Source organism: Crocodylus porosus, unplaced genomic scaffold (assembly GCF_001723895.1).
Source record: "Crocodylus porosus isolate Cpor-Errol unplaced genomic scaffold, CroPor_comp1, whole genome shotgun sequence".
Lineage (NCBI taxonomy): Eukaryota > Metazoa > Chordata > Crocodylia > Crocodylidae > Crocodylus > Crocodylus porosus.
Genome location: NW_017728910.1, coordinates 25,758,220 through 25,763,490, shown reverse-complemented (window position 1 = coordinate 25,763,490; position 5,271 = coordinate 25,758,220). Strand labels below are relative to the sequence as shown.

The following is a 5,271-nucleotide window of genomic DNA, read 5'->3' as shown; positions in this document are numbered from 1 at the left end:
CCAGGGCCCAGTGCATCACAGCGAGCCACATCCCCACTTGAAAGCTGGCCCCTTTTCCCCCTCCTCTATTTACCCTGCTACAGGATTTGCAGCAAACCCAGCTGGGAGGTGGAAGGTTGCAATCACTGGCGAGGTCTGACCCAAATTTGAAGCAAAATGCATGCAGTCTGGAGCAAAAAGAAGCAGCCCAAAGCATGGTCAGATCTTTGAGCTTCTCAGGCGCAGATTGAAACACTGGAATAAGTCACTTAAGGCAGGACTTACTTGCAAGACTGGCTTTGCCCTGTGTGCATCTAGATATCAGGCTCAAACCAAGCTGGGTTCTAATCTTGACATCCAAACTCACATCCCAAACACTCCAATGCCGAAGCATGTTCGGTCCAATATAAAGACCCTTTGCAAACTGCAAATCCCAACCGGGGTTTGGATCTCATGCAGTCCCTGGGGTTGAAAGGTGCTTCGATCCAGGCAGAGGGGACAAATTTGCAACCCAGGAAGCAAGAATGCAATAGTGTTGTTTGTTTAGCCCAGATGGAGACTCCTCCAAGTCCAGCATTTCCCAACACAGTGCCTTACAAGAAGGCAATAAGCATCAGCGATCATAAGTCATCCTCAGTAGTGACAGCTTCTAACGGGGTCAGTAATCACTTGATCGCTCCATCTGGCTGTGCTAAATTATGATCCAGAGTGATTTCAGCTGCTTCAGAAGCCAGACAATTCTCTTGCAATAAGAGATGTGTCTGCATTCCTATAGAAGCAGCTACCTGACCAGACTGGGTGTTCAAATCCCTTTGTATATCAAGATATGGAGGTTTCCAAAGGAGCTTTTTAAAAATAAATGCAAGAGAAGACATCATTTTCATTTCATTTCCATTCAATCCACAAGCATTTAATGAAACAGGACTTATAGGGCAGCAGGGTCCAGCTGCCACGGTGCCTGGCAATACCGTCTCCTGAAGGTGGGCATCCAGGAGCGAGGTGAGAAGTCAGGTGGGATGGCAGCACTTTCCTTCAGTCCCTGTCTCATTACAAACTCTCATGGTTATTTTCCAAGCCAGAGTCCTCAGGGGCGTAAATAAGCTGCTTAAATATGTTGCCTGATTTTCGCAGCTTGGCACCTCTGAAAGTCATAAGGGCGTTGTTACTCCTCATTACAATTAGCACGTGCTAGATCTAATGGATGTTAGCCAGTGTTAAAGTTAGCATGTGCTGTGAACAGTTGAGTGATGTCAGGGTTAATACCCTAATGTGCACAGCTCTGACCTGCTGTTGGAGGGCTGGGGAGCAAGGGCACAGCTAGGAGCTGGCAAGTCTACTCTGTGCCTAAAAGGGGCTCCAAGATCAGGCCCCCACTGGCCTGGATCACTCCCTGCTGGTATAGATCAGGCCCTCACTCTTCCCAGCTTTCCCTGGCTCCCAACTCAACTGCAGGGAAGCTCTTGTCCCACTTCAGGGGCTGGGCTCAGCCCAAAGAGTGGCAGCGGTGGCTGGGTTCCTTCGCCTGTCTGCTCTCTGTAGCCCATACTGCCCCTGCATGCCTAGACCCAGCCCACAACGCCCCTGCTGGGGCCTGCGGCTTCCCACTCACCCACCAGCCCTCCCAGCAACTCCCTGGTAGGATCAGGGCCCATTGAAGGCCCAGTTTAGACTCGACCTGAACCGCTCCCCACCTCCATCCTCTACAACTTCCCCTCAGTGGAGCAGCCAAAAGTGAAGGTAACTCGAGCTTGGTAGCATGGGTCAAAGATAACCCTCACCCAAAGTGGCATAACTTTAAGATTCCTAGAGGGCACTTAGCATTTGTTAATGCGCCTTAATATGTGGACACTTGTGTTTAGGGGTCCACCTAACTCAGGGAGGCAGCTGGCCAATTTCGCAGGGAGATTGTGGCTGCCCCCCTTAGGGCAGGTGGCTCCGCCTCTCACCACTGATTGGCTCTGAGGGCTGTCCATCATACTGCCCAGCCCCTTGCTGCTGATTATCTGAGAGTCATGTCCATCATGCAGCCCTTCCCCTCACCAATTGCTGGAGAGGGGCAGGACCACATAACAAGCAGCCCTCTCAGCTAATCAGTGGCAAGATCTAGCAACCAGCTTGGGCTGCCCTCCCTGCATGCCTCATGGACCCTCTAGCACGATTTATTCGTGATCATGGTAAATTGGCAGCAGACCTGGGCTCCGCACCCACATTTTCATAGGTCTGGAGCTCACATACAGGGCTGTATGCCTGCCAGCACATCGTCCAAGCCAGTGACTCATGCAATGAATCTCCCCTAGGAAAACTACTCCAGAGCCTATGAGGCTTCACTTTTGGAAAAGCCAACAGACTGCTCCCGTGGAGGGAGATGGAGGCTAAAACACCATGGGAGCTGCAGCAGGAACAACCAGCAATGACACTCCCGGGTGGCTGTCCGGGAAGTGCCCACCTGGGTCTGGGCTGGGAAACTCACTGCAGAGACGCATCCTTTGGCTGCAGCCTCCCTTTTAAAACCACCGAGCTGATCATTCTGGCCTTAGTCTTGTCCTTGGGTAGTTGTTCAGGACCTGCCCCAGTAGCCCCAGAAGCCAGTGGGAGGTTTCCCATTGGCATCGATGGGTGGAGGATGAGGCCCTTACTGCCTAACCCAATGCCCAATAGCCTCTGGCATCTTCATTCAGCCCAAAGTAGGCCAAGAAGGCAACAGAAAGCCAATGTAAAACATTATTTCAAGTGAACACTGCCAGCACCTGAGCTCAAGCTAGCATGGCAAAGCTGTGCAGTCACTTCAGCTATCAGCTTCTTTTCCACTTCCACGGTCCCCCCCCACCCATAAGGGACAGGGCAAGACCTAACGGGCTTAAACTGCAACAAAGGGGATTTAGGTTAGTTGCTCGGAAAAGCTTCCTCACTGCAAGGCTTGTTAAACACGGGAATAAATTACCTGGGGGAAGCCACAGAATCACCCATGAGACACTAAACTATATAGGCAAGCTCAATTCCTCCGTGCTGCAGGGAGGGACACTAAAGAAAGCCCTAATTTGGATGGAAAGATAAAGTTTCCCTCACGCTCAGCATTGTCACGCTAAAAAAGAAGCCACCCTTCATTAACTTATTTGTGCATTCTGCGCCTGATCTTTCTTTAAACTCACCAAGGTCTTGCAGTGCCATGGGAAGAGGAAAAGAAACAAGAGCTTTCCTCCAGAGGGAGAGTGACGGAGCATGTTCCTGACGGTTTCCTCTGGGGGTCAGTTCATGAATCACTGCCTAAGTGCAAACATGTCATTCAGCAGCCTTGCCACGGGGCTGGTATTTAGCTCAGACGCGGCATACGGAGAGAGATAACCTGAAAAATTGTAGGCCATTCATAATTTCGGCTCTCTTGCTAGCTCGATGGGGAAGCAGAACGCACTCGGCAGAGGGAAGGGAGCTATTTGTACCTCCAGTTTGCTCTAGGGCCGTGACAGCTGCCGTATACAGACTCATGTCCTCTAGCTCATAGCTAGTGGCAGGGTGAGGATGCTGAAAAGGAGGGTAAACAGGGCATAGGTGGCGTCTTGCTCCTCTCCCACTACCATTGTCAATGGAGACAGCTTCCAGAAGTGAGGAAAAACCAAAGCCCTGACCCTCTGCAGGCAGCAACGGCCTGCTGACAGCACAGACCGGTTGGAGATGTTTCCTCTGGCATCTCTAGACCTATAATAGTGCATGCCAGGAAGGGTAACGGCGCTCCAGAGATATCTGGTTCAATGCTCTCCCTCCAAGGCAGCCACCCCCGCCCCTGCTGGAGATACACGGACCCCGGTCTGACCCAGTCTGGCACTTCTTATGTCCTTACCACCCCCGTCGAGGGGAAAGTGCCCCCAGGAAGATGTCCTTCCACCCCACAGTTGCAAAATCCCAAGACACAAGGCAGCATCACCGCCAAGCACGTACTCACGGCTTCCCCCCGGGTGTCGTTGGTGGCACGTGTTCAGGTGCCTGTCCAGGATTTGGCAAGCGCAGGAAGAAGAGAGCAGGGTGTGCAGCAGCAGAGCTCCTGGGTGCATGGCATGGAGGCAAGATAGACAAGGCCCAAGCATCCCATCACCTTTCCTGGCCTGATAAGTGCTGATGCTAGAGTCACCGTTACTCACCGTTCACAGTCTCCACTGATGAGCGTTGACTTCACAGTGCACCAGATGTTTCCTGTCCTTTGATGCTGCCAACAGGCCCCCATCCTCCCAGAGCAACCTTACCCTCAGGGTGGAGTCAGGAGGTCAGGCTTGACAACGATGATGATCCTTTCTCGCCTTAAAACTTCAGGACCAATTTAAAAAACCAAAACACTGGCCTTTGTACTGTTTGGGATCTTTGGGTGAAGGTGTAATACATGCATTGGGTATTCGTATTTACCCACGTGCAACTTAGTACCTGGGCATAGGGTTGGAGGGACCCAAAAGCGAGTCTCCGTCCCTTCAAGACTGGATTTCTTCCTCTAGCCCAGACATTAGCTCTGCCATGTAGCCATTGACTGAAGGAGCAGGTGGGACTCCCTGCCTTGGCATGTGACGGTGATGGGATACGAGCACGGGGATCCACAATGCCCCACGTCCTGCACAAAGCATGCAAGCCTCGCCTGGACAGGTCTCCTGTCTGGATCTAGCTGCACCTCCTGGTTTAGGGTAAAACCTATGACATTCAGGTCCAGCTTTTGAATGCATCCCCAGTCTGGATGAATTTGGATCCGGGGCACTGGTTCACTATAAGTGAGGCACTTGGCTATGGGTGAATATTTTTATATCAGTGAAAGGGTGGGTTGAAGTACTTGTTGAAACCCCTCATTTCCATTTCAAACAAAGTTGGGGAAGTTAACAAAAAATAGGATCATAGCTGATTTTGAATTGCAGTCCTCTCTGGTGATGAAACTCAACCTAGTCTCCCCAGGAAGAGAAAATAACCAGACAGTACAAGTACCACTGACCAGATTATTAACATCCTCTTGGGTTTAATAATCCCTTTTTTTTCTAGGAACACAGGGAGGACCTTTTCTAACGACATGGTTATACTGGGTAACTCCTGCCAAGTGCCCTAAGATGATTTACAGTCTCTAAATAATGAGGAATGATCTGACTTTAGGACCTCGAGACCTTTTGGTTACCCATCTGGGCAAGGTTGGTGCTTGGCTATCATCCCAGCTGCTCCTTTTGAAAGGCACCTGGGCTTTACTCACCTGTACAACTGCTGTCACCCTCCTCCCCTCCCTTTTTGAAGGGTAGGAGTCACTCCGATACCATGATGCTTCCCTTCCCAGCA

At 51.1% G+C, this 5,271-nt stretch overlaps 2 long non-coding RNA genes across 2 annotated transcripts; one reads left to right on the top strand and one right to left on the bottom strand.

Moving 5' to 3' along the window:
* Positions 1-839: 839 nt before the first annotated feature.
* Positions 840-3,218, bottom strand: LOC109308545. Its single transcript, XR_002100636.1, has 2 exons — positions 3,129-3,218; positions 840-1,120 (listed from the first exon to the last, which is right to left on the bottom strand). It is a non-coding gene; the product is annotated as an uncharacterized LOC109308545 (long non-coding RNA).
* A 223-nt stretch (positions 3,219-3,441) lies between these two features.
* Positions 3,442-4,775, top strand: LOC109308547. The gene is made up of 2 exons (XR_002100637.1): positions 3,442-3,525; positions 3,566-4,775. It is a non-coding gene; the product is annotated as an uncharacterized LOC109308547 (long non-coding RNA).
* Positions 4,776-5,271: the final 496 nt, after the last annotated feature.